This window comes from Ambystoma mexicanum, chromosome 5p (assembly GCF_040938575.1).
Source record: "Ambystoma mexicanum isolate Mex_15411 chromosome 5p, UKY_AmexF1_1, whole genome shotgun sequence".
Lineage (NCBI taxonomy): Eukaryota > Metazoa > Chordata > Amphibia > Caudata > Ambystomatidae > Ambystoma > Ambystoma mexicanum.
This window is the reverse complement of record NC_090930.1, coordinates 827886112-827898691: the sequence shown is the minus strand read 5'-3', so window position 1 is coordinate 827898691 and position 12580 is coordinate 827886112.

The window sequence follows — 12580 nt, the reverse complement described above, 5'->3', positions numbered from 1 at the left end:
TACCTCTTGCCTTACTTGTTCTATGCACTTGCACTATCAGAAATGTCGACAGGCCTATTACGATAGTTATTTTTCACATTCTGTATTGTTTCAAGGACTTTTACTGAATGTAACTGTATTTTCCTATGTTCCCTCACTCCTTGAAGCTCTTTGAAACAGATTGTGTATAGGCACTATATAAATAAACAATCACTCAATCAATCGCAAAGAAAAAGAAAAGAAATAACAAAGCTAAATTAAAATATTAAGAACAAAACAGCAATGCGATAATCCAATAATCGATAATCAGGGTAACACAACATACTCAGATTAAAGAAAGCAGTCAGTATAGAACAATTACAAATAAGACAGTTAAACACCAATGAAAGTATAAAGCTCTTCATCAATGTTGTGACCATGTGGTACTTTAGTATATAAATCCAAAATGAACCTTGTCTCAAGCTGACGTTATCTTAAAACTTTATCTCACCCTCGTGGGTGAATGGGCACATGAGCCAATCCAAAAAATGTTAACAACTGAAAATTGTTACCATGAAAATCTTTAAAGTGATTGCCCATCGAATAAGAGGAATCTAAGGTCTTAGTGGCTCTCAAATGTTATAGTATCCTCATCTTGAGTTTGCAAGTGGTACTGCCCACATACCACTTGTTGCAGAGACAGTACAATACATATACAACAAAAGTGGTGTCACATGTTATCAATTGTGAAATTATCTGGGATACTTTAGTAATGGGATGAACAAACTCTTTGCATGGAACTGCATGCAAACATTCTTTACATTTAAAACACTTCATAAAACCCATGAGGAAAGTGGATAACCATCAGATCTGTGTGGACATTGTACCAAGGGACTGGAAAATACTGGAAACCAATGTATCTCGTAATGAAGATGCTCGTCTAAAGGTCACAGTGGGTTGCCCAGAGAGCAATGGCATCAAATCTTTACCCATCCTTAGTATATGCCAATGTTTTTGGATGACGTTCCTCATTTTGTTAGAGGAGGGTCCGGAAGTCACCACAAAACATGGATCCTCATCTATCTTGTCTACAAGAGATCTTTTAGTATTCAAAAGTGAATCCCTAGATTCCAAAATAGCGGCTGGTGGAAGAGGACGTTTATGAGCGTCTCCCCCAGAGAGCTGCATTAACGGCATATAAATAAAGCAACGTGGAGCAGCAAAACTAATTCCCCTCCAAAATTGAAACAAGAGGCGCTTGATGGGCAATAGCCGACGGTTGATACGACTGGAGAGCGGCCACGAGAAAACCGGGATGACTCCCGGCGCAGGGATGGGCAGGCAGGCCCCAAAACAAAGCAGTCTCCAGTGCTGGGCTGGAGGGAGGAGGAGACACCCTCGCCCCTGGATGTGAAGAGGACTATCCCCCGAATGTGGGAAGAAAGTGCCTCACAAGGAGGAGTCGGGCGCTGGGAAATCTAAAGTGTGAGCCTGCCGGCATGTAAAGAAGGAAATGAGAAAGTACCCCCTCCAACATGCAGCACCCCACAGAGAAGGAGAAGGTGATTAAGGTGAAAGACTCCGGCAGGTAGGCCTGGAGAACCAAAGAAAGGGGGACCAGAGGATACAGAGCGGAAGCCCGCCCAGTAACAGCGGAGACTGAGCAGGCTAGTAAAGGCCATAATTTGGAGGACAAGATAAGAGAGGGTCGGCCCAATGTAAGGGCTGAAATCATAAGGGGAAAAAAGACTGGGGAAGAGAAGGAGCAGCTGAAACACAAGCAAGGGCCCCCACTCAGAGCAGCAGTGTACCCCAACAGGGCAGGACTCATGAAAGGAGGGGGAAACCTCAGGGATGAAAATCGGCACCCGGAAACTGAAAGGGGACAGAGAGTGAGACAACTGGGGGCAGACACAGGATGAAACTCCCATGCCAGTGTAGAATTGGAGCATGAGACAAATTAACAGGGACACCCCAAGATACCACAAAAGTGCCTACATGTCCAAGACAAGCAAGGGGTAAGGTGGTGCCGGTGACTCAACAGACTCCTCAAGTAAGACAAGAACTGAGAATTAAGCAGTTGTGGAACTCGAAAAACACAATATACTTGAGAAGCTGGGGAACCAGCCATAAATCGCAAACGCCAGAGACAAGACCAGATGGAGCAAAGGCGGTATGCAAAGAAGATATGCAGACCTGGTTCAAGGAGTTCCAAGACCAGGTTATAGCATCCTTTCAAATGCAGTTTCAGACATTTGAAGAAGAAATGAAAAAAATCGGTACAAGATTTGAAAGTGGGCGTGGCCAAACTAGAAGAAAGAGCTGACACACTTGAAAAGGTGGTTTAAAATATGGAAGAAGACACATAAAAAAGTGAGCAAGCCCTGGAACATCTAGCACACCTTTCACATAATTCAAAGTTCCAGTGTGAAGACCTAGAAAATCGGTCACGAAGACCCAACATCAGAATTAAAAACCTTGCGGAAACCGCAGAAGATAAAGATCTAAAAGGTACAGTTCAACACATTTTTATGGACATTTTGGAAAACATTGTAGAAGAAGTGATTCAGTTGGGTCGGGTACACTGAGTAGGCCCGTAGCAAATGGGAGACCTGGGCGTATGCCTAAGGGGCGTACTGGTGGCTTTAGTCTCCTACAGCCAGGAAGAACACATTTTGAGGAAAGTGAGGATGGCTGGTCAAGTTCAAATAAATGGAGAGGAAATACAACTATACCAAGACCTCGCACAGTCCACACTACAAAATAGGAGAGGGATGGGCCCAGTAGTGACATTTTTGGCGTCAAAACAAGTTACGTATAAATGGACATTTCCGTTTGGCCTACTCTTTTCATGGGAAGGATAAAAACATAGAATCACGACATGTGAAGAGGGAGCACAGATTTTGAACATCAAAGAGGATAGCGAAGAAGGTGGCGAAGAACAGCAAAGAAGAGACAGAGGTCACAGGAAACCATGGGAATGGAAAACAGTGCCAAAAAGGGGAAACTGGACAGAAGAAATGAAAAATGAAACAAGGACATTCAACCAAGACTAATAATGGTACAAGCGACAGGAGCGGAGGGGAAAGCAGACACAAGCTACACCCCAGGAAGGGTATAAGACTTTGACACTTGTTAACAAGCATGAGGGTGGCGAAGGGGAGTGAAACTTGGACTCCTTTATGGGGTTTAGCACTCCCCACAATGACTTCTCTGGGTTGTACTGAGGGCCAGGCGCGACAGACACACAGTCAAAGCGGTCATAGGAACATGGGCCCTCCTAAGGGGAAGGAAAGGGAAAGGGTGGGGGGCACCGAGTTGGGGGTTGTTGGTGAAGCATGGGGAAGGAGGGGGTTTAGAGGGATCATGGGGGACACCAGAAGAGAAAAAGCAAGGGGCAAGGATACAAGAAGAAGGGGAAGAAAAGATGCAGAGCACTGAAATGAAAGACCCTAAGGTACTGACGTATAATGTAAGGGGATTGAATACCCAAGTCAAGAGGATCAAGATGGCAAACTTTCTGCAGAGAGAACAATTTAATATCCTCATGTTTCAGGAGACACAAATATGCAAGAAAGATAAAGGGAGAACACGAATTAGAGGGTATACTCAACTGCATCAAGTGAACATGGAAGAAAAAAAGGCGGGTGTATTGATAGCATTCCAGGATGGGCTTGGAGGACACATCCAGGGTTCGATGGTGGATAAAGAGGGGAGGTATATATTACTGAATGTGGCCATGGAAGGTCACATGGTCACACTGGCCTCAGTCTACGCCCCGAACACAGACCAAGAAGTGTTTTCGAGACTAGAGAATTTCACCAAAGGAGATATTATATTAGCAGGGGATATCACCATGGCATGGGTTCCCACACAGGATAGGAGCGGGAATACACCACAGGGAGCACGGGCCACATCCAAGGCATTATGGAGGCATTATGGAGTAAGATGGACACATTAACCCTCCATGATATTTGGAGAGTAGTGAGGGGACAGGAGCAGGGTTTTACACACTATTTCGATGTACATTCCTCATATCTAGAATAGACTACATTTGGGCCTCCACAGGGCTGTTGGGGAAGGGGCAAGACGTAGAACTAGGATCAATCTCATTATCAGACCGCGCCCCGCTTTGGATGAGTTTTACCATGAAAACTAGGAAATCTGGGCTCTGGAAATAGAAATTCCCCATAGAGCTTCGTAATGACCCAATTCAGGTAGAAAATATTAGAGAAAATATTAAACTATATTTGAGGGAAAACGAGTCAGCGGTAGAACCACAAGAAACTGCATGAGATGCATTCAAGGCAATAATGAAGGGGCACATGTTATCACTCAAGGGAAGCAGGGATAAACAGAGAGGCCAGTGGGACAAGGAACTCGAGGGAAAACTGGGTAAGATCAAGGGAGAAATGTCAAAACACCCAAACAATAAATTAAGAAGGGAAATGAGACACATTCAGGGACAATTGGAAGCTCTTAGAATGAAGCGCGCCGAGAAGGGATTACTATATCTGAAACAATGGCATTATGTCAAAGCCAACAAAGCAGATAGGCACCTGGCTAGGCAACTACGGGACAAAAAGCGCACCCAGCCAATTATAAAACTACAGAACAATCTAGGCAGGCAAAGACCACAAATGAGAACACAGGGGAAATCTTTAAGGAATACTACCAATCACTATACACATCAGACAACCCATCCGAACATGACCAGGAGGTATATCTGATGGAGCTAACACTTCCACAGATATTGGAAGAAGTCAGGGTACTCTTAAAAGAAGAAATAAGGGAAGAAGAGGTTAAAAAAGCCATTTCAGACTTATTATTAAGTAAAGCTCTGGGCCCTGATGGATACACAGCAACCTTTTACAGAAAATATCAGGATAAGGATCTGATACTTCCAGGGTCCTATCATCTGATAGCTTTAATAAAACTTGACGCAAAACTATACGCAAAGATATTAGCAAACAGAATTACTAACATGCTACCAAAATTAATAGGACATGATCAATCAGGCTTCATACCATCAAGGCAAGCATTTGATAATACGTGCAGAATAGCCCACCTGATAGGAAAAATAGGAGTGACAAAATATCCAGCAACCTTAGAGTCACTAGACGCTGAAAAAGTGTTTGACAGGGTCGAATGGTCCATGCTGTTTTGCCATTAGAACACATGGGGTTCGGGGAGAAATGTATTCAAATAGTGTGGGCTAACTATAAATCACCAGGCTTCCGTATCACCATTAATGGAACAGTTACAGAGAAAGTAACACTGGGACGGGGCACTAAACAAGGTTGTCCTCTGTCACCACTGCTTCATGCTTTTCTATTTAGAACCATTATTGGTTAAAATTCAGGAGACAGACCCGCTCAGGGGAATAGAAATGACGGGAGAAACACATAAAGCAATAGCATTTGCGGACGATATGCTGGTAGCAATGATGGACCTAGAACCATCTCTGCCGGTACTAATGAAGGAATTAGATAATTATGGGGCGATATCAGGTTTAAAAATAAACAGGCAGAAATAAGAAATCCTGAACCTTTTTCAGGAGATCAGGAAAAGATGAACAGGCTGGAAACAAAAAGAAAAGGGTATATTGTGAAGGATTCCAATCAGGCATCACACACCGGACCAGGACCCTTGGTCCCAGCCTAGAATGTAGCGCTCAATGAGAATACTTTTTCTTTATTTTCTATGAATTCGAATTGAGCCGATACACAACCTATCTCACACCCCCTTTTATAAATACCCCGGCCACAATGGACCAATTACCAGGCCGGTGGGTGCTAATACAATATTTATTTATTTTAAATTCCAAGAAATTCACACAATTTTTATGTTGGGCAGTAATCACCAATGGGGTGATAATAACAATGAAAACCCCTGAAATACGCTTGGTTAACCTTCTACAAAAACATATCCAAAGCACAAATGAATAGGAGCACTTTTTCCTATTCGGGTAGATATCACCCGAGTTAAGGTTTCCCCTTGCAATGTTCCCTCAAACCCCAATAGAATTCTGAATGGATAGAAAGAAGCAGCAGGGAGCCAGGGATATGAGGCAGCAAACAGAATGAAAATCCGACCTTCCCTCACAAAACCCTTTGCAATGGCATGAAATAACACTCGGAATTTGACAAATAATGAATTATATGTGTGGTTAAATGATGATGTACATATCTTTTATCACAGTAGCAGGGATGTTATATCACTAGCAACTATAAGGTAAGGTATCACAAAAGGCATACAGTTTAAAAGCAACTTGAAATGGAGAACATAGTGCAATCAAAACCACACATGGAAAAGTTGCAATTTACACTTTTTGCAGTTTTAAATGTCAAAACGTTTTTATTTTGTAAATGGGTGAAATATACAGAATCTGAATGTGGTTTTTAGGTTGGGTGATAGATGCACATCACAGGGATCATATAGAAGTGAAAGAGTGAATATAGCTGAATAATTGTATGAGATTTTCAAGGGGAAAGAAATTCGGTTTTGGTAAAATAAAGCAGTTAAAAAGAGAAAATCGGTTTGGAAAGAAAAAGGACAAGTTTTACTTAAGCTAGATTATCAAGAAGATAGCACTGCCCATGAAACAGGTTAAGCGGCCGCATTAACCCCCTTGACGCCATGTGTCTCTTTATGTGGAAATGAATTAGATTATTCAAAATATGACTAATGATCTATGCAAGACAGAGATAAATAGAAGACTGGCACTAACGCTTAGAGATCAAGGACAGGATGCACAGAGAATTCTGACAGTTTTAAACAAGTTACCAGGGTAGGAATAGGATTACTTAGAACATAGGACAAAGACAAATGGTCAAGATGGGATAGGCTATGTGTTGCTATGGGATGGTGAAATACTCTCAATACGCACTTGAGTTTGGGATTTGGGACAGCCAACTGGGTTCTGGACTCAAAGGGCTCTGGTCACAACACAGCGGGCGCCCCTTACAGCAAACAGCTGGGCAGGTCTGGTCACTGGATGGCAAGGGTACAGCGGGCATTCGTGTAGTGGGCAAAAAGCCGGTCTGGTCACAGGATACTCTTAAAAGGGTACCACAGCTTTTTCCCCTTGTTTATTGGGATTTCTAGTGGGGTTTCTGGATCAATGGCCTTGCTGTGATAGGGTCAGCTATGCTTTGGCCTGGCAGTAGAGTCTGGAATCTTGCAAAGGTGGATATGGAATATCTGGATACACAGGCGTTGGAAATTCAGGAGAGAGTCTGTCTGTCTCTGTCAGCTTCCTCTTTTTTATAAGGCGGGTGACTCACAGGGTTTATTGTTGGGCAGAACTAAGCTAGACCTATCCCCAAGAACCAGATAGGTCAGCCTATGTTAGTCATCTCCTTCAGGAGGGGACTCAGTTTATGGGTTTGTGTTTTATTAGATACAAAGCCATCCCACAGTCCTTTTTGCCAAACATCCATCTTAACATAAATGACACATTTGTACAATGGTGGCAATTTTGCAAATTACATAGGCAGATTACATATTTCACACAGAGCATGGCAGTCCAACTCTCACATTTGTATGACTTTGTTTCGTCTGTCTAATAATTTTTCATCATTTTCAATTAAATTATTTTACCTAAAATTGTATAACTTTATACATGTGTATATATTATCATAAGGAATGGGAGTATTCCATTTCGAAACGGCATCATATACACTTTCCTCAGAATATCCAATTCTCTGCCATTTCTGTCCCCAATGTGCCAGTGAAGGCTACCACATCTTAAATTAAAGCCACCAAAATTGCATCTGGATTGTGAAACTTTTGCATTACTGTGTTGTCTAATTTCGAAGATAAAAAGTCTTGAAATGTATTCATAAAATAGCCTTTGGAGCCAGATGGACAGCATTGTCTACCAAATAAGGGCATAACTTTCAAGGCTGCTCTGGAGATGGCTTTGAAGCTCCCCAGTAGAGGTTGAGGGGACGTGATTTTCCAAAAGTCACATCTAGGCATCCCACAGTCCATTGTGTCAACCTGGAGCACAGACAGAAGTCTGACGAGAGTGTGATATTCTGCCTCCTGGTCCATTCAGAGTTTCAAAGGGCACAATTAACACGTAGTTGTCCCAGAAATCCATGGTGGCTTCCTTTGGGGGTAGGCCACTCCCGTTGTCAGCACCCAAATGTCCCTGGAGCCATGGCAGAAAAACTGTTTGTGCTGATTTCCCAGTACAGCCAAAACATGTATTTCTTTATTTTATTTTATTTTGTTCTGAATCAAAAGCAAGCCTATTGAAATAAATCATCCCATATATGTTTCCCAGCAAACCCCCCTTTACATTGCTAGGCAAGGACAGTTCCTTATTCAACATTACACTTTTAAAACAGGTATTGTTCTTATTTTCAAAAGCACATTTTAACATGTGGTGAGGTCTGCTGGGATGTCCCATTCAAAAGGTTTTCTCTTCCATCTGAATTCCCAACATTGTTTTGCAGCCCTAGTCAGTTTCTCTTATACAGCAGTCTATTCAATACCCAGGTCCACTGAAATTGATGTATGCCCATAGAGCTATGGTTTCTTTTGAAGCATTGAATTTTGACATTTTGTAGCCCAAAAGCCTAGCGTTTTCCATGCGGCTGAAAGCAACGTTTCTGTGGATTTCCGAGATCTGGTCTGACACAACCTGTCATTCAGGGATAATGTTCTCTTCTGCTGGAGCACAATCTGAATATGGATGGGCAGGGCAGGGTCTCACTGATAAAAGCAGCATGATGTTGAACAGATGAAAAGAGTGTCAGGGCAGCATCCTTTTCAATGTAAAATATTCCCTTTTCAATGGGCACTATTTAGCAAGCAGCAGAGCATCGCTGCTTTTCAATTCGCTTCTTTGGTGCACACAAGAACACACACTTGCAGCCTCTCTCGGTGTGCTCCCTGTTTCAACTTGCCCAATAGGTGCTTGGCAAGACAGTATTTTGTAGCTGCAAAAAGCAGTTTTGATGCGAGGCAATGGTGCTCCAAGGAGCCAGCACAGGCATTTTGCTGTTAACTTTTGAAGTGCAGGTTGGTGCTGAGTCAGTCAATGTATCCCACAATATCATATTTAGACATAACCCTCACAAAAACAATAGGGCAACTATACAGCGAAAATTACCCGCATCTATTGGACAGAATGAAACTTGATCTTGTGAAATGGAACCCCCCCACAGTATCATGGTGGGGAGACTGACAACAGTAAAAATTATGGTTTTTACCGAAATTGCTCTATTACTTCCAGGTACTGCCCATCAGGGTCCTGAAGACCTTCTCTAAATCTCTCAATAAGGCAATGTCATCATATATCTGGAAAAAATGACTCCCCTCTCCCCCAGAGTAGCAATGTCCACGTTAACAGCTCCACAAAACAAAGGGGGCTTAGCCCTCGCACATTTCTATAAATACTATGGCAGCTAAAATACGGGTCAAGAGGGAATGGTCAGCTAAAGGTTTACACAAAATATGAGGCCGACAAGATAGGGCAGTAGCGGGATCACCTCTCTCAGGGCTATTGTGGCTAAAAACAAAAAATAGACACCCTAATGTGAAGATTAGCAAAATAATAGGGGTAGACGTTGAATCATGGGATTTGGCAATAGAAAGAGGGGTACTCACGGTGAAGCCGGCCCCATTCTATCCGATGTTCGGGAACCGGAATTTCAGCCACAGATGGAAAAAGGGGAATTAAAAAAATTTGAGGGAGGAGGCTGTAATAAGAAACGAAAACATACCCTTAGGATGTTTGAGGAATGTGTTTAAGAACTCGGTCTGACAGAACATGACTGCTTTAAATATAACCAACTGAAACATTGCTGACTACCCCCAATCATTAGGGAAGCAGCAACAAGACACCTGACACCATTCGAAAAATATATCATGACCCACACTGCGTCAAAGAGTTTAGTTTCAAATCTCTATAGATACCTGAATGATCAGGAAGAAATAATTCAATGTAACTATATGAAGAAATGGGAAAAAACCCTAGGGGAGGCAATTCCAAAGAACTAGTGGGAATATCTGTTGGGAGATATCTCAAAACTAACTTGTACCATTCAGGTGAGGGAAATGTGGATTAAAATCCTCCTACAATGGCACTACACCCCTGAGAGGATTCATGTTATGTTCCCCCAGGCTTCTGATTAATGTTGGAGAGGATGCAAGACAGTGGGGGACTGGAAACACATTTGGAGGGAATGTCCAGTGTTAGAACTATTTTGGGAGGGGGTGAAAGCCCAAATGCAAGGGTTGTTCAAGGGAGTGGGTCAGTTGGGGACAATATCTGGTTGTGAGGGATGTGGGAACCAGGGTTGAAAACACCAACAAAAACACAGAAACAGGGGTTCATGATCCGATTAATAGCTGCTTGACTGGTGAAAGCACAACGATGGAAACAGAAAACACCACCCACACCCCAAGACTGGTTACAGAAAGTTTGGAACTTTGCATCACTGGAGTGGGTAACGTATAGAATTCAGGGACACCAGAAGTGATTTAAAAGTGACTGGGGGTCACTACTGAGTTACCTACAAAGTGACTACATGGTGCAATGGTGCCCTCACAAGATCAGGATACTGGATATTGTGGGATCCTAAGAGAATACTGATTACCGGATGAATGGACTATACTTCTGGCAGGGGATTGGGGGGAAGAAGGGGGTTGAAAACTGTTGGATTAATATGCTGGTATTGTACAATAAGAAACCAATACAAATATGTGTTTTTAAAAAAGTTAATCCCTATCAAGTTCTCTAGCCTTGCAGTACGCATTCTCTATGGTACCCTTAGAGTACCCACGGGAAAGAAAGTCATGTGATGCTTCTGAACAAAATGTTCAAATTGCAACAGGTCAGAGCAATTCCTATGGTACCGCACAAACTCTCCATAGGGAATACTTTTCTTACAGCTGGTAGGATGGCTACTGGTTGCATGCAATGGTAGACCTGAGTTGGTAGGTTTTTTTATTGAGAGTAGTGTGTAACCCTAATATAAGTATGCAAATGCATGCAAAAAAATCCAGGACATTGCGCCCTTTTAAGTTGAAAAAGATATGTTTTATTATCATCTGATCCGTATCATCCAATATCAAAGTTTGCCCTAGCCTAGTTTTTCTACTGTGTAACCCTTCCTTATCCATATTGACTTTGACATCCAAATAAGCAATCTCTGTGGTACTTTTATTTTCTGTAAATGCTAAATTAGGAGTGTTAACATTAATTCTCTTAACCAATTGGATCCAACTCGACTCTGACCCTTTCCATAGGACAAGCACATCATCAATAAACCGCCACCAGGCGACAATGTGATCATCAAAATATTCAGTTATAATCTCAAATAGACTAGTGACCTCCCACCAGCCCATAGTGAGATTAGCATATGAAGGAGCAAAAGAGCTACCCATGGCTGTACCACATAATTGATGAAAGAAGGTACCTTCAAACAAAAATACATTGTTGTACAAGCAATTATCCAACAATTCCAAAATCATCTTGCAGTGTTCTAACATATTCAGGGACCTGGTTTGTAAAAGGTTTTGACAGCCTTGCACCTCTATGAAATGATCAGCAGATGTATACAATGATACAACATCCAAGGTAGCTAGGACAAAACCATCTTCCCAGGGAACCTTATGTATATGATGCATAAAATCCTTAGTGTCTTTCAAAAAAGAAGAAAAGACCGAAAACAAACAAAATTAAGGTTTCATCAATACAACGTGATATGTTCTCCATTCATGAACCTGACAAAGTAGTAAGTGGTCTCTCAAGTGGTTTACGAAGAGATTTATGACTCTTAGGCAGAAAATAAATCGTGTGATGGTGTAAAATGGAGGAACAAAAAAGTCACTAAATCACCACCAATCATCCCAGCCTCACTCCATTTATTGATTAATTCTGATTATAACCTAGGAAAGGGATTCAATGTGAGCTGATAATAACAACTACAATCTGCAAGTTGCCTAAATGCTTCAACAACATAGTCTTCACAATTTAACAGTATTACATTGGAACCCTTATCTGAAGGTTTAATCACCACATCTTTCAGAGTTTGTAATACTTTCAAAGAGTCCAATACTTTCAAATTGTGACCTGTTCAAATTATTCTCTCTTGTGGATAAAGATGAACACTGTAATGTGCATAGATCTGCTATACAAAGATCATGGAAAGGTTCCATGGAAACCCCAGTCCGCATTGGTGCATTGAATTTAGATTTTTGTAACAACATTGAAGAGCATGACCTCCCCATATCAATATCAAAATCCTCAAAGTTAATGTTTGCAGGGTCAAAAATTGTTCTACCAGACTAGCCAAAGCTGTTAATGACTCGATATCTTCAATGCACAAATCTGTTCGGCCCACATGAGGAGTGACAGAACAACTTTTAGGGGGATTGTTGATGAAAAACTTTTTCAGTTCTAATTTTTAGAAAAAATTGGTCGAAAATCTAGACGCATTTGAACATATTCAACCGGCTGACTGGGGCAACAATTCAGGCCCAGCTCCAAAAGAGTGGTCTGGCACTCACTCAACTGATGTGATGATAGATGAATGACTTGCAGATTATTTTAGGATACTATTTCTTGGCTTGTGCCCCAGAGCATGTTAACCTGCTCTGCTGA